The sequence below is a fragment of the Helianthus annuus genome, chromosome 9 (genome assembly GCF_002127325.2).
Source record: "Helianthus annuus cultivar XRQ/B chromosome 9, HanXRQr2.0-SUNRISE, whole genome shotgun sequence".
Taxonomy (NCBI): domain Eukaryota; kingdom Viridiplantae; phylum Streptophyta; class Magnoliopsida; order Asterales; family Asteraceae; genus Helianthus; species Helianthus annuus.
In genome coordinates, this window is record NC_035441.2 from 108,578,751 (window position 1) to 108,603,786 (window position 25,036).

Consider the following 25,036-nt stretch of genomic DNA (forward strand, 5'->3'; position numbering starts at 1 on the left):
GGCTTTTCGGATAGTAATTAAACTAACAACAGTGCGAGTAAAAGGCACGAGGCCCTTAACGGTAAATAATCGAGGGCCAAATCGCAAAGTTACCCCTTCGAAACCGAAAGGTCAGGTTAATCATTACAAAAGATTTGAAAATCTTAGAATTTGACCCTCAGGCGGGCCGCGTTGAAGATATGCTTGAGCTAATGCGGGCCGCGCGCCAGAGGAAGATACGTTTTCTGACATTAGGATCCATGCGGCCCGCGTGTGAGTTGCTGAATCCTAATGCGGGTCGTGTACAAGTCCCAGATGCAGAATTCTTGGACAGACTTGCTGTTTGAAGTTGTGAACGATCATTTGAGCAATAAATGAAGCATGGGCGCCCTCTACATGCCTCCTAGCACCCAGGGCCACCTGCTGAACATCCATGATGCCTTGTAGGTTGATGTGTAATGATCTTAAGTCCATTTTTTCACTATAAAAGGCACCACATTGCACATAAGTGAAACACACCTCAAACCTGCATTCTAAACCATCTCTGGAGCTCTCAAGCACTCTTCTAACATTCTAAGTCGTGCACCAAGCTTCTGTAAGTATGCCAACCCTTTTATGGCTTAGTTTTTGCTTAGTTTAGCTTAAAAGTCAATCCGTCGTAATTAACGATTGACTTTGCGATAAATCACGAATGGTCCAGTGGTTTGTCGAATTAAAGATAGTTATATGATGGTAATCATGTGGGCATTAAACCCCTAAAAGGGCACCCTCTGATTCCCACTCTAACTAGTCCGAATGTCGAGTCAAACGTGCTTAGAAAAAGTCAACAGAAATGTCATTTTGCGATTTCTTGCATAATCTGTAATGTAGATGATATGTAACCTGTTTGAACACTCATAAAACATGATAATAAGTATATAAACTAGTCTAAGCTTGTTTGATCCGACCATTTTCTGTTTAGACCCGGTTCGGAGCCGAAAGTCGCAAAGGTTTGACTTTTGCATTGACTTCAGTTCTGACCCGTTAAAGTTTGATTTAGATATGCCTTAGGACTCTCTTAGGACCAGGTTACATGATGGTATAACCCTCTGTGACCGGTTCGTTGTTTGTCCGAGTCTTTTACACATTTCCGTTAAATGCTTAAAAGTTGACCGTAACGCCCTTTTTAAATTAAAACGAGAATTTCGGACATGTGAAAGGATCATAACCTTGGTTACTGATTTCTAAGCATGTCCCTAAAATTTCATGTCAATCCAAGGTCCAGAATAGGAGTTATGCTAAATAGCGCAAATTGCGAAACTTTAGTAATTAAATAGCGCAATTAGCATAACGCCTATCTAAACCCGGATTTCGACACCAAACCTTTTACTCACTGATGTAAAATAATATTTTGGGATTTTCAAAGATTTTTAATTATTTTTAACCTGCTCATAACCTGCGGTTATGGCAACGGTTCAGTAAATACCGAATATACCCTTTTCGGCCATGACTTGAGTTCTACAAGGTCTTTTGACCCGATTCCAGTTGCTACTGATTTTAATTAATAAATAAAGTATTTTAGACTTTATAAACTGTTCGGGGAAACTCAGATTTCCTGTAGAACTCATAAACCTCTTTTATAATCTTTAAAAAAGACCGAAATACCCCTACGGGGCATAATATGAACTTAAACTCGTTACGGGCATTATGGAAGGTATCCTACTGATACCACAACCTCTTTAAAGCATGTTGACTTAGGAAAACAGTGTAGGACTCTAATGGATACCCGTTGCGCCTTTAGCGCGCACGGTTCGGCTTATGTAACTAGTTTACATAAATTAGCCGAAACGGGTCAAACCATATTGTTTTGACCCCAAAATCCAGAGTATGATTATTATACCCATATAAAACAAGTCTTCAAACTTGTTGGGTCAAAATCACACTCCATTCACGGTTTCCGCCTTTCACGCGATTAAACCGTAACTATCCATTGAAACTGACCGGTCTAAGCTACGGCTAAATTAAAGACCCGTTAGGATTCTAATAGGTTAATTTAAACCTTCATTCCAGAATAGGGGACCAGTAAAAGCTATCTGCAATTTATTTCAATTAAGGAATTATACTTGCAAAGGTAAATACTTTTAACTTGTTTTCCGTTATACGGGCTTGGGTTACGGTATTTAAAATACCGCTTGGTCGGGCAATTGACCCCAACTCATTAGTAGTTGGGTATTATCAATGTGACCCGTTTAAAAACTTGTTTTGTTGGCTTTACGCCTTTGGGGGCTTAATGACCATGTCCCGGATATCCTTGGCAGCATTTTACGAAATGGCCACGACCTTGACATCCGGGTGTAGGCGTACACCCGGCATTATGTCCATGACTATAAAAGTGTAGCCGTTGGTTTACCCGCCACGGTTTTATGCTATGTGGCGTGTCTATTAAACTTTAACCCGGCACGACCCGGGCGACCGAACGCATAGTAACATGTAATTCTTTACAAGATTTGATTATAAATTATCCCAAGTTATAAAGAGTTTGTGCCTTGAGCATTTAAACCAATTTTATTAAACATTTTACAAAAGTGTCAGTAAACTGACGTATTTTCCCCAAAAAGACTAAATGCAGGTACTATGCGTAATTGGCTGGGATTTCTCCTTAGAATCATTAGAAGTCTCGCAAGCTTAAGATGCCTAAAGTCTGTTGAACAATACTTTTATTATTATTATCTGATCCCCTGTGGATTGTTATTTCAACAATGGTGATACTTTGATATTACACTTAACGTTGAAATATATTTATCTTTATGCTTCCACTGTGCATTCATATAATTGGGTGGTTTGACTATATTGTTGCCAACTACGTCACGGTAATCCCCCACCGGGCCCACCGGTGAGACACGTGGAAATCGGGGTGTGACAAAAATGGTCAATCTAACCGAATACACCAAACTAATTAAACGAAAACCAATTGGTTAATAAAATAGACTAACCGATGACTTCGGTTTCGATTGAGGATAATAACCGAATCAACCAAGTAATGCACACCTTGACAGTGTCTGTGTTTCCCGCTGCATCGCGCGGACATCCTTCTACTGTGTGTGTGTGTGTGTGTGTGTGTGTGTGTGTGTGTGTGTGTGTGTGTATAGGGAAGGGGTTAAATGTGAACGCAAGATATTGTAAGAACTGTGAGAACGAATGAAAAACCACAAGAACTTGGTCAAAAACAATTTAAATTCAAAATTTTTTTTACCCTTATCATTATTATTCGAATACAATATTAGAAATTAAATTTACATGTTTAAATTTATATATATTCTTAAATAAAGAAAATTTACACATGTCTAAGTTAGATATTTACACATGTGTAAATTTGTTGTATTTACACACGTGTAAAAAAATTATTAAGAGTAATCCTGAAAGGAAATATAATTTTTTTAAAGAGTAAATTTCTTTTTAATATTGTATTTTAATTTTAATGAGATTTGTATTAAAAAATGATTTTGAATGGTTTTCTCATTCATTCTCATCGTTCTTGCAATATTTAGCGTTCTTAAGATAACATTTTAAACTTGTCCAAATCTTGACCCATATCCATATACTGAGATTAATCTCAATTTGGGATAGGGGTTGGTTAACGTACAATTGGCCTTAACGTACGATGCGTACGTGATGAAAATATGACATGCGGAATTGAGGTCATAACATACGGATTTTAACACACAAACTCGGAAGACTACCAAACCCAGAACATTCACCATGCGGCTTCACAAACCCGGACAACCTATAACATGCGGATTCCCAAACCCAGACTACCTATAACATGCGTTTCACAAAATCGGAAAATATAACATGCGGACTTCCAAAACTTGGAAAATATAATATGCGACTTCACAACCCAGACACCTATAACATGCGGCTTCACAAACTCGGAAAAATATAACATGCGGATTACTAATCGTGTACGGCTCGAACGTTAGACCGTGGGGTATGGTGGGGCTTGGGTTGGGGCATGAGTTGACACGTGGAATGGGACCCCCCCCCCCCCCCGCCTAGTGACGTGTCCACGGGGTATGGCGAGGCGTGGGTTGGGTGCACCGCGTGGCAGATTATTAAAAAAATTACAAAAAATTTATAAAATTCACCCAACATTTATAAAAAAAAACCTACAATTTCATTAAAATTTTAAAAATTACATAATCCTAAAAATTACATAATACCTAAAAATTACAAAATAACAAACCTAGAGCGTTAGATAAATTTCAAAAAGGGCGATCTTGTCGAACACCTTTCGCTCCTTGCCTAGAAATTCAATATTCGCCACCGCCACCCGATCCTCGTGGCTTAAATCGCCGCTCGACACGGCTTCGTAGTAAGCCTTGAAACGATCGAGCTTGGGCCGTAGCTCGCGCCATTTATGTTGGCACGCGTTGAGGTTGTGGCGGTCGTGACGAACATTATGTTTGTAGGTTGCGAATGCTTCCGGCCAATATCGTGTTTGGCCGGGTTGACGAGCCTTCATAGCGTCTCGTTGTGTAACACCCCAAAATGGGTTTGATAATTTAAACTCGGTTAATATAAAGGAACCGGGTAAAATACCGTTTAGGGTAAAAACGGAACCGTAAATAAAAGTTGACTAGAAATATTTAACCAAGTGGTGACATGTATATAAGTAACAAGATAACGAGTGTAAGTCTCATTATTAATTGAAACGAAGTTTAAGGGACCAAAACCGTTAAAAAGGGAAACATAATCTATTAAATAAAAGGAAAACACACACACACACACACTTGGTGTGTGCGTGGAACGAGCAGGAAGAAGAAGAACAAGGGTTCAAACCCTTGTTCTTGATAAATCATCAAATTGAAGGGTGGAATGAGGTCCAAATTCACAACTGAACATGAATTAACGATCACCTTCGCAAGGGGATCATAAGGTATGTCTTAAAATTTAGATTTGATGATCTTGTTCGAAGTGGGTTATGATCAATCCATGAATTTGTATGAAATTAAGCATGTAGAGGTGTTAGAAACATCAAGTAGAATTTATGTTATGAGTAAATTCAAGTAATTGGGTGATTTAGAATAAAACCCATTGCATGAGTGTGAAGATGATGATCATGATGAACTTGAAGATGTTATAGTGTGATTTTGTGATATATAGGGCGTAGTATGATAGGCTTAGATAGATAAACTTGATGTGGAATTTGTGATTATGAGATTTTGCTTGAATGTAAGGGTTCATAAGATGAAATAAGGAAGAACATGCTTAAAGCACTTGTACATTATGCTTAGAAAATGATACGCGCACCAGGTGTTTGATGAAATGTCTAAAAGACAATAATAAGTGAAATTGTATGCAAGTAGTGGGTAAATGGATATAGTTCATGTGAGTATTATGTAGGGATGATGTCGAGTATGTTTTATGCCTGTTTGAGTGGATTAATGATGTTAAGTATGCTTTATGTAGGTCGTATATTAGATGTGAATTTGATATGGTTGTTCACATGTATAAGCATATATGCTAATAAGAATGTGAATGTAATGACATGAGTGAATAGGAATCATGTCAAGATGGATGGGAGCTTTGAAGGCTAACGGGCTAAGAGGACTCAGTCAAGTAAGCGAACGAGAATACGGACGCGCAAGGTAAGTGCACTCCGAACTTACTCTTTAGTTGTTAATGTATTTATGAAATGTGATTATTGTTGAATGCAATGTAAGAAGATATGGTTTGATGCAAGTAGTAAGTTAAGTTTTTAATGGAATGGGTTAGAAGTGGTTAAGAAAAAGATTCGATTTGGTTAGGTAAGAAAGGGAACTTACATAATGAAATTATGCTTGAATGAATAAGATGAGTTATGTATATTTGAGGACATGATCATGTAAATGGAAGCTAATGTACTAATCGCTTTTCTCTTGAGAATTAATGTGTAGTATAGGCATGGTAACAAAGGATGTGAAGGTTGACTCCACAATCTGATGCGAGTAATCGAGTGGATGGATGAAGGGGCTAGTATAAGAAAAAGCATGAAACGTTGACGCGCTATTATGCTTGTGCTAAGATTTTTGTATTATGTCACCGGTTGATAATAATGTGTTTGAATGTGGTGACTGCAGGCTATACATGTTGGATGTTTCATCTAGAAGCGTACGCGGTTGAAGATCGAGTCAAGACACGGATTGTATGTGGGTGTATACGTAGTCACTTAATTGAGTCATGTATGTTAGTTTTGTATTAAATTATAAAAGAGATTAATGTATTTAAATGAAAGAAAGAATATCATGAAGGAAAATTTCTAGTTATGTGATGTGCGTGAAGTGTGTTATATTTTTAGATATATATTTAAGCCCTTTTTACACTTTTAGCCAAGTTTTAAATTTATAAAACACGATATTTACTAACACTAAACACACATATGGGCAAGTGCACCCATCGTGAACGTAGTATAGTGTTGGTAAGATACCGAGGTCGTCCAAGGACACAAGAGCTTTTAATACCGGTTTATCCTCAACGTCTAATCAAATCAAAAGGTTAGAAAAAATGATTTAAACTAAGAAAAATAAAAACTAACTAAATGCTGAAAAATAAAATAAAATAAAAACAGATAGACAAGATGAATCACTTGGATCCGACACGTGTATTAGTATAACCTTTGATTATTTTCGCACTTTTGCACTTGTTTAAGAGATTATCTTAGTTATTGTAGTAGGCCCCTCTTTTGAAGGCGACGTTACCCTCAACCCAGTAGTTTGAGTCAGCAAGGATACAATCCTAAAGGGTCGGATTATTGAAAGATAATGAATTAAGTTATTAATGCAAATTATGGTAGGCCCCGCTTTTGGCGGTGACGTTACCCTCGGCTAAGTAGTCTGAGTCAGCAGGGATACAGTCCTAAATAGCCGGGTTATAGTATTAATAGTAGTTAGCTTATGAGGGGGTCAAAGAGTTTGGATCCCCGCCATCCAATACCTATGGGCATTGAAGGAGATCCTACTAAATTTGACCCAGGTCCCAAGCAGGACCTCTAAACGCTGAACAAGGGCAAGACCTTTACCAAACCGTTCCCTTAACCCCCGACCAGGTAGCCAACATACCTCCATATAGACCGTGGAGATATGAATGGTGAAAATCTTTTATTTTATATAGACAGTAAAATAATGCCAAGACACCACGGACAAACGATAAGGAAAGATCACCTTCAACATAAGTAACTAGTTATTAAAGTCATTAATACAAAACCAAATAAAAAGTGCAAAAGATTAAAAATAAAAAGTATTATACTAAACACTTGTCTTCACCAAGTGATGTAAGAGACTTAGGCAAACATGGCCTTGATTGTCAAGAACTCTTACGATCAATCTTGGATCCCGAGACGACTCACACACTCTACGATGGACAATGGATGATGGTGGTGGATGATGGTGTTATGGTGGTGGTGGGTGGTGGATGAGGTGTGAGAGAGGTGGTGTGCCAAGGGATGAGGGAGAATGAAACCAAGCTCCTCTATTTATAGGCTGGACAGAACGCTGGACACGGCCCCGTGTCCGCTGGACACGGCCCCGTGCCCGTCTGATACTCTCTCTCTTCATTAATTGTAATTGCGAATTACAATTAATGCGCCTGCTGTACTTTCAACACGCCCCCGTGCCCGCTGGGCACGGCCCCGTGGTGAGCAATGGAAGCTTCTACTGGTTTGTCTTTTCTGCTGCTTCCTGGGCACGCCCCCGTGTTCGCTGGACACGGGGCGTGTTCAGACTCTGTTTTCTTCTCTTTGTTTTGGGAGGTGCCGTTGAGGGTCCGGGCAGTCCACTTTTGTTCCTTTTCTTGTATTTATGGTAGAATTAGTGGTCTTTTTGCTTCTTTCGTGATTTTGAGCTCATTTTATCCTGAAAATACAAAAGGAAGACAAAAACACTCTTTTTCCAACATTAGTACTTAAAAAGGGTTAGTTTTATGCCTTAATTGATGTGTTTTATATGTTGCATTTTACACACATCAAATACCCCCACACTTGAACTTTTGCTTGTCCTCAAGCAAAACTCTTTTAATGTGGCTTACACTCCCAAATGGAATAGGTAGAAGAGAAGTTTTTTTTTTTTTTTTTTTTTTTTTTTTAACTTGTCCTAGAGTGTCGGGAATCCAAGGTTTTTATAGGTTTTATTTTTATTTTATTTACAATCCTATTCGTTATGATTTATTTTGAACTTTTCATAAGATAAACTACTTATTTTGGCATAACATGCCTTATCAAAATTCCATTTATATACAAGTTCACATACCTCACGGGAGATCACTCAACACTCGGCCGAAGGTGTATATTTAAGTGAATCGCTCGAGAGCGGCACGGATTTACGTTTTCCATAGGCTTGCCAAGCGATCAATCCTCCTCCTTTTTAACTTTTTACCTTTGTAAATATCAAGAGGACTTTTGGGGTGAAGGCTTGGGTTTAAAGGTGGGTGGTTGGTTAGTGGTTAGTAAAAAGGGCGAAAATCGTAACAAGTGTCGGTTTTCATAAAATACCTTATTTTTAGTGACATTTATTTTTGAAGTATTTCTCCAAACAAGCTTTTGTAGCTTTTGTTTGTTTTTGACTTCATTATTCATATATTTTTTTTTTTTCGTCACGTAGAGGGTATGTTTATGAAAATCCGAGCTTGTTACTAAAATAAGGGTGAAAAAATGAAAAGGGTTTTTGGTGGGTAAAAAAAAAATTGTTTTGGGGGTAATGAAATGAAAGGTTTAGGCTCAAAGGGGTTTTTCTAGGGGGATTTTGGGTAGGTAAAAAAAATGAAAAATAATGGTTTTGAAAGAAAAATAGTTAGTCCTAATGCCTCCATCATTTACTTACTTGGGTTTAAGTTGGTAAGGACCGGGAATGTATCGTCGTGGCAAGTTCTAGATTTGTAAAGACCGAGCGGCTATTCACACAAGAAACGAAAAATGAGCATTTAATCTAAATATGTATATTTTTATGCTCAATAAAGGCTCAAAACTCACTTTTGTGGGAATGGGTTTTTAATGTGACCAAGCATATATAATCGAATTTTAGCTAGACTTGTTATACCGTTTCATAATTTTCTTATGTTAGCTCTTTTTATCACGACGCTATCGGTTGTAAATTTGTAAAAATATAACCTTTTTAGAACTTGTTATTCCCAACTTAAACTAAGACAAGTTAATAAAAATAAAAATTGAAAAAGTTTTTGAAAAAATTTGGGGTGTTTAGCGGTTCCAATAGAGTTTTGTGTAAGGCTTGTTTTAGGATTTTGCAAAATTTCAAGGTTTTAGCATTCCCCCCCACACTTAAATTACACATTGTCCTCAATGTGTCCAAAAATAAAGTTTTTGGTTGATTAGAATATGTAAAAGTGTGTTTAAAAACAAAGATTTGTGTTACTGGCACTCTGGACACGGCCCCGTGTCCATTGAACACGGCCCCGTGGTGAACTGCCAGTAACGAAAAACTTACAGAGGGTGGACACGGGGGCGTGTTGGGTGAACACGGCCACGTGTCCGGCAAAAATCTGCAGGTCAGTAGCCAAACAGCAGAACTGGGAGATGGGCACGGGGGCGTGTCGGCTGGACACGTCCCCGTGTGGACAGTCTGTTAGCCACAAAAATAGGTTTTTTCCCCCGGTTTCTTCATCCTAGGGCTGCAAGTGCCAATGTTTAGCACTCTAACCCTTGCATTGCACCTGTTCAATCATTCAATACCATCCAACCAAGTACAAACCATCCTAATCTTACCATTGTCAAATATTATCCAAACATAAAGTAAAAACAAAATAAAAATAAAAAGAAAAGAGTTAAGGAAAGTAAATTGTTTGACAAATGGCACGCAGGCCATGAATTGTTCGATGGATAAGAAGGGTAATCAAACCTGTGGGCTCATCACCAGCTAGCCCCTTGTTCCTCCCAGCCTCCTACTCCATATCTTCATCACTATCTCCACCTCCGCCTCCCTGCCTCGCCATGTACTCCCGGATGCTACCGATATCATCTTGTGTATCGTTGACGCTGCGTTCGATAGCTCCCACCCGGAGGTGTGTGTTGTTGGCGAGGTTGTAGGTGTTCCTGGTGCACATGAGGTTTTCCTGCAAACGATCATGTAAACTTTGGAAATTAGGAAAACCGCCTCCTTGAGAGGAGGATTGACCCTGATCGCCTTGGGGAGGGTATTGATAATGTGGAGGTGGTGCATGAAGAACTAGAGCCTCCTGCGGGTTCCATGCATAGCCTTGCGTTCTCTGAAAGCGCACCGTCCCGTCCTCCGCTTCATAAAGCAAGTTCATGGCTCGGCAGATATGATAATCAACCCGTCCTGACCATGGACTCCTTTCGAAGGACCTTGGGATATTCGTGAAGTGCTTGAAGAGACGGTACACCCATCCTCCGAAGAAGATTGGTGTAGGAGCAGAGGCAAGGCGGTTTAGGTGCATGTTTCGCAGTAGGAGGTACGGAACATCTAGAGGCTTCTGGTTGTGGATGCAGTGAAGGACAACCAAATCTTTCAACCCAACAACGCCACTACTGTTGTGGCATTGGTTCAGCGAGTACGATAGGAGCCTGTGGATATAGCGGTATAACGGGTCCCTCAGTTTGGTGCTCTTTGTGCTGCTTGGGTTGTAGATCCCTTCACCGATTTGAGCCCATGCGGCTTGGCGTTCAGTTGCGTCCAAGTCTCGCAATCCCCCGGTATTCTCTTCATTCCCCGCTTCTTCATCTCTGTACAGCCCAATGATGGATCCGAACTGCGCCATGGAGGTTCTATAGGTCGTTCCTCCACATCGAAATTCGACCGCTTCGTGATCAAACGGTTCGCATCTCGAGTTGAAGACGAATGTGCTATAGAACTCCATTGTGCATTGATGGACCGACCGAAGTCGGGTAGTCAATGCAACGTGCAGTGGACCCGTCACTATGTTGTTGAAGCGGTCCAGTTGGTTTACCATTGTCAGCAAATCAGTACATGCCCGCCTTGGATACTCTTCGGGCCTTGTTTGTAGGACCTCGTAGCGAGCCCTGGCGTCAAGTTCGCTGGCATTAAACCGTGTGAATTTAGACATCTGAAAAGAATACAGCAAAAGTTAGTGCGAAACATGGAAATTCAGGTTGAAAACTGCAAACAGTGGGCTGGACACGGCCCCGTGTTCAGCGGACACGGCCCCGTGTCCAGGCGTCTGTAACACCTAATTTTCATTTTTTCGTCCCGGTTTCGAAAACCTGAAAATTTTTAGCCTAGTAGCAGCGGTTTCCCCCGAAAATGAAACCCTAAGTGTCATTTTTCCAAAATCAAACCATTTACCCTTTCAATTTTGTGTTTTTCGGTTCAAGAACAAGGGTTTGTGTTTTTAGTTGGAAATCGGACAAATCTATCAACAATACATGTCTATTTACTTCCTACTACTCTACTCTAAACTACTACTAACAATTTTCATCAAAAATTTTAAGTTCGATCCGGATGAACATGAAGAACCCTAGATTTCCCCCAATTTTTGATGTTTTAACTACATGCAAGTAACTAATCTAACTACTAAGAAGGATAGAATCATACCTTGATGTCGTTAGGTTCGGTGGTGACGTTCGAAATCTGCAGAAAATCGCCTCTAACCAGAGAGTTTTCGGCGAAACGGGGCGTGTGGAATGGTGTAACTGATAGAAAAAGAGGGTTTTATCCCGACAGTCGCCTCGACACGGCCCCGTGCCCAGCGGACACGGCCCCGTGCCAGGTGAAGTTTTTGAAATTTTTTTTTTTTTTTTTTTTACGTGTTCGTGTGCATGCCCCTTATTTCCGAAAAATGGTTAGATGATTTTTCCGGTTTTGAACGTATACTTACCTGTAACATGTCGGGTATGAGTTTATTCGTTGACCGTTTGAAGTGCGATTTCCTCTTCCTCATCCTCAATGGATCCTCTGTAGAGTTTCAGCCGCTGGCCATTGACTTTGAATGGTGTCCCATTTCGAGTTTTAATTTCTACTGCACCGTGTGGAAAAACATGGGTGACTGAAAAAGGTCCCGACCACCTAGACTTTAACTTACCAGGAAACAATCGAAGTCGCGAATTAAACAATAGAACTTGGTCTCCAACCCGAAATTCATTAGATTTAATATATTTATCATGCAAATTTTTCATCTTTTCTTTATAAATTTCGGAGTTAGAATATGCATAATTCCTAAGTTCTTCTAATTCGTTTATTTGACAAAATCGATTTTTACCGGCAACTTCTAAGTCTAAGTTTACGTTTTTTATTGCCCAGTAGGCTTTGTGAGCGATTTCTACTGGCAAGTGACAACTTTTTCCATAGACGAGTTTATATGGGGTTGTGCCTATAGTGGTTTTATAAGCGGTTCGAAAAGCCCATAAAGCGTCGTCTAGTTTGTCGGCCCATTCTTTTTTATTTATTCCTACGGTTTTCTCAAGTATTCGTTTTAAACCTCGATTAGTCACTTCGGCTTGCCCATTTGTTTGAGGATGATATGCTGTCGAGACTCGGTGATAGACCCCATACCTTGTTAATATTTTTTCGAGTTGATGATTGCAAAAATGGGTACCTCTATCACTTATTAATGCTTTTGGCGTCCCGAAACGAGAGAACAACTTTTTCAGGAATTTTACCACTACTCTTCCATCATTTGTTGGAAGAGCCTCGGCCTCTGCCCATTTAGACAAGTAATCGACTGCCACAAGTATATATTTGTTTCCCTTTGAAGGTGGGAAGGGTCCCATGAAATCGAGTCCCCACACATCAAAGATTTCACAAACGAGAATGCCATTTTGAGGCATTCCATTTTTGGAAGAAATATTACCTGATCTTTGGCAGGCATCACATGTCTTTACAAGGTTTTGTGCATCCTTGTAAATGGTCGGCCAGTAGAATCCCGAATCAAATACCTTTCTTGCGGTACTTGCGGCACCATGATGTCCTCCGTATGGACCTTCATGACAATGACGGAGTATTCTTCGTGCTTCATTACCATGGACACACCTTCGGATGAGTTGGTCGGCACACATTTTGAAAAGATAGGGGTCTTCCCAAAAGTAATGCTTTACATCAGCAAAGAACTTTTTTCTTTGATGATGTGGCCATCCTTTGGTGACTATACCACTGGCTAAGAAATTAGCGTAGTCGGCATACCATGGTTCTTGTCTGCTTTCCATCATTTCCAGGGACTCCGTGGGAAATTTTTCGTTGATTTGCTCGTCCCTGGTTGTCTCCAAAGCTGGGTCTTCTAAGCGTGAGAGATGATCCGCAGCAGTGTTTTCTGCTCCTCTTTTGTCCTTGATTTCAATGTCGAATTCTTGGAGGAGTAGAATCCACCTTATCAAACGGGGTTTTGCGTCTTGCTTCTTGAAGAGGTACCTGATGGCTGCATGGTCTGTATAAACTATTGTTTTAGAAAGAACAAGATAAGAACGAAATTTATCAAAAGCAAATACCACCGCTAGTAACTCTTTTTCTGTAGTTGTATAATTTTCTTGTGCATCATTTAGAGTTTTACTAGCATAATAAATTGGGTGGAAATGTTTTTCTTTTCTTTGTCCCAAGACTGCTCCAACAGCAAAGTCGCTTGCATCGCACATGATTTCGAAAGGAAATTTCCAGTCTGGTGCTATCATGATAGGTGCATTGACTAGCATTTCCTTGAGGGTTAGAAATGCTTGGTTGCATTCCTTGTCAAAGATGAAGGGTGCATCTTTTTCAAGCAATTTTGTTAGAGGTCTTGAAATTTTTGAAAAGTCCTTGATAAACCTTCTATAAAATCCGGCATGCCCTAGGAAACTTCTGATTGCTCTCACGGAGGATGGAGGAGGTAATCGAGAAATAGTCTCTATTTTTGCTCGATCAATTTCCATTCCTTCGCTTGAGATTTTATGCCCGAGTACTATTCCCTCTGTTACCATGAAATGGCATTTTTCCCAGTTAAGGGCGAGGTTAGTTTCCTCACATCGGGATAGCATTCGTTCAAGATTATCGAGGCATTGATCATATGAGTCTCCAAAGATGGAAAAGTCATCCATGAAGACTTCCATGGTTTTTTCAATCATATCATGGAAAATGGCGACCATACAACGTTGGAATGTTGCAGGTGCATTACATAGACCGAATGGCATGCGTCGATATGCAAAAGTTCCGTAGGGGCATGTGAAAGTTGTTTTCTCTTGGTCTTCTGGTGCTATCGGTATTTGGAAGTAACCTGAAAAACCATCTAAGAAACAATAAAATTTATGACCGGATAATCTTTCTAACATTTGATCAATGAATGGTAAAGGAAAGTGGTCTTTCCTTGTTGCTTCATTTAATCTCCTATAATCTATACAGACTCTCCATCCTGTGACGGTTCTCGTGGGTATTAATTCATTTTTCTCGTTAGTTATTACCGTCATACCTCCTTTCTTTGGGACTACTTGGACGGGACTTACCCACGGGCTATCGGAGATAGGGTAGATTAGTCCGGCGTCGAGTAGTTTGATGACTTCATTTTTAACCACTTCTTGAACATTGGGGTTCACTCTTCGTTGTGGTTGAATCACTGTTTTGTAGTCATCATTCATTAAAATTTTGTGCGTGCACATGGAAGGACTTATTCCTTTAATATCTACAAGCTTCCAAGCGATCGCATTTTTGTGTTTTTTAAGTAGGTTAACTAATTTTTCTTTTTCTTTGCTAGTTAATTTAGACGAAATAATTACAGGTAAACTACCATCTTTGCCTAGAAAAGCATATTCCAAACCTTTAGGGAGTTCTTTGAGCTCAATGGGTGGGTCTTTAGGAGACACCTTATTTTGTGGCTCGTCTAGATCAAGAACTTTAAAAGTTTGTTCTATGGCTACCTCTTCATCGACAAAGTGGTCTTCTTCGTCGGTTGTATCGGGTGGCTCAGCTTCATCTTCAATTAGGGGGTCATTATTGCCAAAAGGATATTTCATTGAGCGCTCAAGATCTATGCTCCTTTTGAATGCCCCTAATTGAAGAGGTAGATTGTTGAATTTCCGGTTTTTCAAAGCTTTGTGAGTTTGTACAAAAGGTTTTCCCAAGACTAAAGGAGCGTCATCGAGGATGACAAAGTCGGTTGGGATTACCATTTGATTTGTTTGAACCAAAACATCTTCAACTACACCGATTGATTTTAGCACTTTCCGATCGGATAGAAAAATGGGTATTTGAAGTGGAGCAAAATCACTAATACTTAATTTTTCAAAAATGTAGTTAGGCATTATGTTAACACAAAGATCTTTATCAATGGTGATATTACTAATAAAGGAATTTCGAAAAAACATGGAACCGGTGTAATGTTAATTTCAAAAGGATCTTCTTTTATTAGCGAGGTTTGATCATTAGTTAACTTAACACTTACTAGGTCTTTGATTTTAGCACTAGTGTTTAACTCTTTTAAAAACTTGGCATGAGGGGTTATTAAACAATGATTTTCGAAAGTAGGTGACAAGAGGTTAATTTCTTCAAAATTAGACTCTTCTTGAATTTTAACATTATCGGACTCACCATTTTCGTTGTTTAACTCATGTGTCGGTTTTTCACTTTCTTGTACTTCCATTTTTACACTTTCAACTATCTCTACGTTATTATCATTTTTTAGCTCTTCTCTTGCGCGGGATTCCTCTTCCCTTGCGCGAGATTCTTTTATGCAACGTTCGATAGTTTTAATGTGTTCTAATATCCTATTGGTCACTTCGGTGAGATTGAAAGAATTTGGATCCTCAAAGCTTGAATCCGGTTGTTCGATCCTTGGTTCCTCATAGTACTCATATGAAGTAGATGGTTCACACCATTGTTCTTCATTGTAAGTATATGATGGATAAGGGTCGAAACTTTGTTCTTCATAGTACTCATATGAGGTGGGTTGTTCACGCCATGGTTCCTCATAATAAGAATATGAAGGTGGTGGCTCATATCTTGAGTCCTCAAAGTATGAGTATGAAGGCTCATACCTTGGTTCATCAAAATATGAGTATGAGGGAGTAGGTTCATACCTTTGGTCTTCATAGGATGTGTATGAAGTTGATGGCTCGTACCTGGGCTCCTCATAATGGTTGTATGAATTGGATGGTTGATACGAAGTATTATATTGAACCGAGCGTGCATTACGACAATTAGTGCAATAATTACCTCTATAATCATCCTCATCATAGGTGTAGTCGTAACCTCTTGAGTATTGATCCATAAGAATCACTCAACAGATCACAACTGAGTCTCGGGACCAGAAAACAAAAATAAGACGGAAACAGAAGCTGGACACGGCCCCGTGTTGAGTGAACACGGCCCCGTGTTCAGGGACTGTATCTGGGCGTTTTAATTAAATTAACTGGTCACGTTGAGCACGGGGGCGTGTTCAGCGAGCACGGCCCCGTGTTCAGACTCTGTATCTGGGTATCTACTCTAAAATATGCAGCACGGGGGCGTGTTCAGTGAGCACGGCCCCGTGTTCAGGCTACTGTAAATGCAAAACTAAACTAAAATGCAGAAAAATGCGCGCGTTTTAAAAAGGTTTTGAAAAACTGATTAGGCCGTCGATTTTAAGCTTTCTTAAAATCCTTGTGTCCCCGGCAGCGGCGCCAAAAACTTGATGTGCGTGAAGTGTGTTATATTTTTAGATATATATTTAAGCCCTTTTTACACTTTTAGCCAAGTTTTAAATTTATAAAACACGATATTTACTAACACTAAACACACATATGGGCAAGTGCACCCATCGTGAACGTAGTATAGTGTTGGTAAGATACCGAGGTCGTCCAAGGACACAAGAGCTTTTAATACCGGTTTATCCTCAACGTCTAATCAAATCAAAAGGTTAGAAAAAATGATTTAAACTAAGAAAAATAAAAACTAACTAAATGCTGAAAAATAAAATAAAATAAAAACAGATAGACAAGATGAATCACTTGGATCCGACACGTGTATTAGTATAACCTTTGATTATTTTCGCACTTTTGCACTTGTTTAAGAGATTATCTTAGTTATTGTAGTAGGCCCCTCTTTTGAAGGCGACGTTACCCTCAACCCAGTAGTTTGAGTCAGCAAGGATACAATCCTAAAGGGTCGGATTATTGAAAGATAATGAATTAAGTTATTAATGCAAATTATGGTAGGCCCCGCTTTTGGCGGTGACGTTACCCTCGGCTAAGTAGTCTGAGTCAGCAGGGATACAGTCCTAAATAGCCGGGTTATAGTATTAATAGTAGTTAGCTTATGAGGGGGTCAAAGAGTTTGGATCCCCGCCATCCAATACCTATGGGCATTGAAGGAGATCCTACTAAATTTGACCCAGGTCCCAAGCAGGACCTCTAAACGCTGAACAAGGGCAAGACCTTTACCAAACCGTTCCCTTAACCCCCGACCAGGTAGCCAACATACCTCCATATAGACCGTGGAGATATGAATGGTGAAAATCTTTTATTTTATATAGACAGTAAAATAATGCCAAGACACCACGGACAAACGATAAGGAAAGATCACCTTCAACATAAGTAACTAGTTATTAAAGTCATTAATACAAAACCAAATAAAAAGTGCAAAAGATTAAAAATAAAAAGTATTATACTAAACACTTGTCTTCACCAAGTGATGTAAGAGACTTAGGCAAACATGGCCTTGATTGTCAAGAACTCTTACGATCAATCTTGGATCCCGAGACGACTCACACACTCTACGATGGACAATGGATGATGGTGGTGGATGATGGTGTTATGGTGGTGGTGGGTGGTGGATGAGGTGTGAGAGAGGTGGTGTGCCAAGGGATGAGGGAGAATGAAACCAAGCTCCTCTATTTATAGGCTGGACAGAACGCTGGACACGGCCCCGTGTCCGCTGGACACGGCCCCGTGCCCGTCTGACACTCTCTCTCTTCATTAATTGTAATTGCGAATTACAATTAATGTGCCTGCTGTACTTTCAACACGCCCCCGTGCCCGCTGGGCACGGCCCCGTGGTGAGCAATGGAAGCTTCTACTGGTTTGTCTTTTCTGCTGCTTCCTGGGCACGCCCCCGTGTTCGCTGGACACGGGGCGTGTTCAGACTCTGTTTTCTTCTCTTTGTTTTGGGAGGTGCCGTTGAGGGTCCGGGCAGTCCACTTTTGTTCCTTTTCTTGTATTTATGGTAGAATTAGTGGTCTTTTTGCTTCTTTTGTGATTTTGAGCTCATTTTATCCTGAAAATACAAAAGGAAGACAAAAACACTCTTTTTCCAACATTAGTACTTAAAAAGGGTTAGTTTTATGCCTTAATTGATGTGTTTTATATGTTGCATTTTACACACATCAATAGTTGTACTACACAAACAATTAGATAAAATAATAAGGTGAGTTACTGTTGTATAAAATGAAATAATGCATGCATTCTACCCCGGTTTACCCAAAGAATTGAAAACATATGATGAAATATAGAATTGGGTCTCGCATGACTTCTGGGCCGCACATTAGCTGTTATATACTCGGGTTGGGTCTCGAACGGAATAGAGCACACATTGGAATGAGTAATGTTGAGTATTGTAATCTAATTAAAGGATGTGGCCATGTAACCAAATGGTATGGGATTCGAACACCTATTTTATGAGCTTCTTGTTTGCTCTTGAATAATGTGATCCTGAATTTTATTAACAAAAAAATATATAAAGAACAATAGTGTATGGGGACGGGAATCAACCCAGAACCCCTAGATATAACCAGCGTGCAAACCAGCTAGAGTACATGGCAATCATGACAGAACTCATTCATTATTTTATTTATCTTGACCATATCGGAGGCCTGCATCTCCTTCTTCTTCAGTGTGACGCAAAATTAGAACGTGCACCAAACCGTCTGAGTTTTCAATGACGTTTTGACTTCTTTCAGGTCCGCATCACTGTCACATATAATAGGGGAGATCCGTTTCATGTCATAAATTCGTTCGTTAATGCCCTTTAATTAACTTATTGAATCTAAAATCCTTACACCATTAGAGTTTTTGTTAAAACTATGTTGGGGTTCTTTGTCAAAACATAAATTGTTTCATGAAACTTATACCACTCGAATGTCCTGCCAAAAACCAAAGCAAAACCTCGCTGAAATTTCCTTGTTTCATCATCTCTACATCACGAATTTAATCGAAGAACATTCTAGGGCTCCAAACTTCACGTGCCGATATCTCCTTCAATTCTCAACCTTTTCAGGTGATTCCAAAGCCTAAACTTATTTATTTTTCGTGCTCTACAATTTTCTATTGTCGATTTCTGTATTTTAAGTCTCTAGGAATCCGAATTGAATTCTTGACGAACCTAGGGTTCTTGAGTTCTTGAAATTGGGGCTTTTGATCTTATACACCTCTTTTAGTGAAATTGAATTTACCCTACTGTTCTATATCATGTCAGATTAGTTCATGTAATTTTTAGGAATTTTTGGACTTCTACAGGAATCATTATGAATGTTTAACATTATTTATATAATAAGAATGATATAAAAAAATTAGAAATTCATTGAACAAGATTCATGAATAATATTTCTGATAATTTTGGAGGATTATGATATCATAGAATTTTTATAAATTATATAAATTTTGGTGATTATCCAAAAATATGTAATTAAATTATAAAGTACAAGTTTGGGTATTTTTAATAAATCGATGATTTTAAAAATTGGATTTTAACTCTATATATATTTATAAATTTTCGAATCAATAAGATCTTGAGAATTATAGTTATTAATCTATCTACTATAATAAAAGAAACCAAGTTTGGGACACATGTCACTCAAAGAGGGCATTTGATTAAATGGGTCGTTGGTACGGGTATAATTCCTGACCCATGACAACTTTCGGATCCTATTATATCTGTCACACCCCTAAAATCCACCTGCGGAGTATCACCGCTTGGGAGCGTGACTGACCAGGATCAAGCCACCAATCATATAGAACATTGTATAAAGTAAAAGTAATTTCAATATAATCCAACCCAAATCCATATGAAAGGTGTTTCCAAAACATAAGTAAGTTATCATTGTTTAGCGGAAGCGTATAATCAAAACCCAACATAAATAAGTACGGAATGTCATAAGTGTTTAATAAGATAATCACGATCCAAGCCCACAACGACCCAGCTCCTCCCTGTGCAAGCCCCATATACTAAACGACCTGCAAGCATGTAACAGAGGATCAACAACTAGTTGAAGCGAGTTCACAGAAAGTAAAATGCCGTTGATAGTAATTCATTGGTAACAGGTGGCCTAGCTGGGCCCGTTAGTGACGTTCTATTGGTGGGGGCTTTCCCATGTTTGAATAACCACTAGACTACTCGTAACCATAAGTATCCTTCACATCCGAGGATAGTAATAGGCAGTAAGTAATCACTTCCACATCCGAGGATCAGTAATAAGATATAGAATTACCTTATGATATTCCTTCCACATCCGAGGAGAGGTATAATGTAGGCCGTATCTATCACAACCGAGGATAGTAGTAAGTTAGTGCGCGTAGGTTTTACGTGCGTATGCCTTCACAACCGAGGAATAGTAGTAAGTATAAGTCTACGTAGATTGTAAGCATGTGTCCTGCACAATCCGTGGACAGTGAATAGTATACAGCATGTGTCCTGCACAACCGAGGACAGTGGTATGGTAGTCTAGTATGAGTGTCAGTACGAATTTATTCAATCATATTCCTTCAATCCCATTCCCAAGCCCTTGGGAATCCCATGCTTAGTAAGGGTGTGAACTCACCTTGGTTTGCTCGGTATGCTAGGTTATGCACTCACAAGTAATCAGTCAAGTCCTATTGTGTGCACATGTAATAAATCAGTCCATGTTCGTAATGATACACTTTCCGTTTATGCCCGGAAGTGTGTTTAAACAATTATCATATATTACGTATGCAGTTTAATCAAAATCGCACCATTATGCTTGATATGATTTACAGGCAGTTTACATATTTCATACAGTCAACGCACCAACGGAGCTCATACACTAGAAATGCTACGCGTATTAATACTAACTCATAAACCATTGCAATAGATTGAGAATAGCCGACAATCACAAACTCTCCATACATTAATTAGACTAACTGCAACATGATTAGATCTTAATGGTTGGATCATGCATTGTTCAAGATGAATTCAGGCTACTCATTAGACAATCAGTGATAACACTTATACTTAATCAACAAAGTCGAACCAGGTAGAATCATTTCAAGTCAGACCATGTGTAATAAATCAAAGCTGGATATGGGGAGGGCTTGCCCTTTAAACTCGGACCAAGAGGCTTTAGAGCCTAAAGCTCGGACCAAGTGAGGGAGGGGGGGGGGGGTTAATAAAGTCGGACAAGGGAAAAAGGGTGAGAAACTCGGACCACATGAATTGTTAAGGTCGGACTCATGTTATTTGATAAACTCGGCCACTATGCATTAAACATCAACCTCGGATCACATAAAAGTTTTAAAGTCGGACAGTGAGCCAAACTCCGGACCCCTCATGCTATGGAAACTCGGTCCTTTATTTTGTACAAAAGTCGGGCCAGTTAACTCATCACTCAAAGTCGACCAACCATTTAAATCATTAAACTCGGACAATGGATGATTCCTTAAACTCGGACCAATATCATTCAACAAACTCGGTCCTTATTCAATCAACAAACTCGGTCCTTATTCAATCAACAAACTCGGACATGTTTTCTCTTAATAAACTCGGATACAACCAATTTATTAAACTCAGACAATAAGCATTCATATGACAACTTCGGACATGATCGTTCTCTTTTAACAAATTCGGACTAGATGCTGTGAATAAACTCAGACATGTGTGTTATCAACTCGGACATTAACAATATCACTAAACTCAGACAGTTTCATACGTGAACTTCAATTTGCACAGAATCAAACGTCAGTTACATCTTTCATTCATACGATCAAAAACCCTAGGTTCATACGTTTGCATTAAGCCGATCAAAACAACAATCTTTATGTCTACACATTACGCATCAAAATCATCAGGCAATTGATTATATGATTAATCATCTTCACATTATAATAATCAACCTCAATCAAAAACACAGGAGTATTATATAGAGACTAGGGTTTACAAGAATTCACAAGAATCAAGAATTGAAAACAATCAAACAATCAACAATTAATCACAACAATGATTAAACAATTACCTTGTGATGATCCTAGAGAAAGAGTAATCAAGAGTGATGATTTCTTGTGCCAAATGATTTGGTGATGATGCTTGCTTAGAGGATTAGAGAGTTACAAGTACGTGCTTTGGATTTGTGTGCAAATGATTAGTGAAATGAGGTTAGGGTTAAGTATCTAGGATTTCACTAATTTCACTCTACCTCCCTAAGTATTATATTTTACACATGCACACCATCTCATAACTATTTCATAGTTCCACCACCAAGTTTACACATTTTGACAAGTTTCACAAATAACAAACAACTATGCACAATCAAACAATCAAAACGTATAAAATTTCATGGCAACCAAATGTGCAAATAAACGACTAGTCAATACATGATCGTGCAATAAATACGAAATCGAATCTTGGAAATTCGAGTTGTCACATTATCCCCAACTTGAAAAGAAATTTCGTCCCGAAATTTGGTACGCACTCCACTGAGGAAGCTAGGTAGCGTTATATCGTTCACTGGTTTTCCTGGGGTGTCACACCATCCCCCCGTTGATGTCACACCCCCAAAATCCACCTGCGGAGTATCACCGCTTGGAAGCGTGACTGACCAGGATCAAGCCACCAATCATATCGAACATGTAGTTAATGTCAAGTATAATAAATGTAAACCAATTATTCAATACGATTGATGTCCCAACAAAACATAATTTAAGTAGCGGAAGCGTAATAATGAAATCCAATGTATGTAAATAGTTCAAGTGTTGTAAGTATAACATAACATCCACGATCCAATCTCCACACACGACCTGCTCCTCCCTGTGCAAGCTCCATGTATCTAACAACCTGCAAGGCATGTAACAGAGGATCAACAAACTAGTTGAGCGAGTTCACAGTTTAACAGTTCAGTATTAGTATAGTGTGAGTAGTAGTATGTTCGTTTCGTTTATGTCGTGTATCGTAATAGTTTCCATCGCGGCCTCCCAGGCAGGTATGCGAAGGTATTAGGGGGATGATCATCCCGTATATTCTAGACTAGGTTTTACTTGTATCGCGGCCTACCAGGCAGGTGTGCGAAGAATAGTAAATTACAGTTCGCGGCCTTCCAAAGGCAGGTGTGCGAAGTCAGTCATAATATCGCGGCCAACCCTTGGCAGGTGTGCGAAGATCAGTTCAATAAGTGTTACTAGTCTAGTCGTAGTTCAATCAGCGGAGTATGTACCATAGTTCATCAAATCACATCGCTACGTTCCAGTATCGATAAGTACCAGTAAATAATCAAATCCCATTCCCACCCTGGGAACCCCATGCCTTGGCTGTGTGAACTCACCTTGGTTTGCTCGTATGTTATTGCTTCTAGGGTTTATAAATCTCTAAGTCCGTAACACACGACCTAGGATGTGTTGCACATGACACGATGTAAGTGTTTGCATCAAATTAGGGTTTACACATCTTTGATATCCAAGCGATTGTGTTGTGTGTGTTTATTGTGTACATGATGATATCACACAGAATGTTCACGCACGTAGAATCATATAGTTGCATTCAATATCATACGATCGTTCACGTAGAATCATACGTCATGTAAGCATTTAACCCTATTCCCGCAATTCACGCGTAGGCGTCCCTGATTTCACGGCTTAATCTTACATGTATAATAATCTAATGGTCACCGTTAACATACCTATCAAATTAACATCGTTATCAAACCTTACAAGTTTAACGTAATCAGGGATTTACAAATTGTCATGCACAGCTAAACAGGTTAACATTATGTAACATGCAATACATTGATTCAAGGTGAACATCAAACAACATCAGGCAGGGCCTTGCCATTCTAAACTCAGACAGTGTGGGGGGGGGGGGGGCTTCCCCTGTTAAAAGTCGGGCAGAACAAGTCATGGTTTAAAAACTCAGGCAACATAACCTTAACATGTTCGGACCATATGAGCTTTAAAAGTCGGACCAAAAGGAGAGGAGTTAAACTCGGACTAGGGGGGATCCTCACAAACTCGGACCCTTGAGTATTCACATAAACTCGGACCTGACTTGATTGCTTAAACTCGGGCCACACTTGATGACAACAAACTCGGACTATGATAACCATTTTATTCGGACATATGTGATGATTAATAAACTCGGACATCTTAACTTATTATTCTCGGACATAATGTGATTATTAAACTCGGACATGGGAAGTGATAAAACTCGGACAACATGATTAACACACAACATCGAACCTCCATTCCCTTTCATGTGAAATTCGGACCATGTGACACTTTGATTAAACTCGGACATGTTTCATGTATATACTCGGACACAACACTAAGGGATTAAACTCGGACCTTGTGATGAATGATTAGAAACTCAGACCTGCTGCCCTTATTAAACTCGGACCTGATCACATAATTAAAATCGGACCTCCTTGATCTCACACTAAACTCGGACAAGGAACATCTTATTAAATTCGGGCAAGCTTCAACATATTAATCTCGGACATGATGTATCAGATTAAACTCAGGCCATTAATTTGACAAATAAACTCGGACAACATTTCACTAATAAACTCGGACATGCTAATTATCAATAAACTCAGACAAAACATTAATCATACGCTCAATGTGATCATAACAGTTTACGCTTCGTATATTCAGCAGTTACGTTCTTGTTTCAAAAACCCTAATTTCATACATTCTCATAGTGCAGAAACAGAATCAATCATCAATCAGTTTAAACATATCATAACCTCTAAATCATCATGCAATTGAATTCATATTAACCTTATTCATTTCTCAACAAATCAGGCTAAATCTATAAGCAGAGAATATCAAATGAGAACTAGGGTTTAGCATGAATGAATCAATCAACAATTAACAAAAAACCAATGATTAAACGATTACCTTGAATGATTTTAGAGAAATGTGAAATCAAAAGTGATGAATCTCTTGGTGATGATGATTGCTAGAGAA

The 25,036-nt window shown here is 39.2% G+C and overlaps 1 long non-coding RNA gene across 1 annotated transcript; it reads left to right on the forward strand.

The window, feature by feature from the left end:
- The first annotated feature begins 4,719 nt into the window (after positions 1–4,719).
- On the forward strand, positions 4,720–6,184 carry LOC110874283. The gene is made up of 3 exons (XR_002555808.2): positions 4,720–4,894; positions 5,519–5,606; positions 6,078–6,184. It is a non-coding gene; the product is annotated as an uncharacterized LOC110874283 (long non-coding RNA).
- The last annotated feature ends 18,852 nt before the right edge of the window (positions 6,185–25,036 follow it).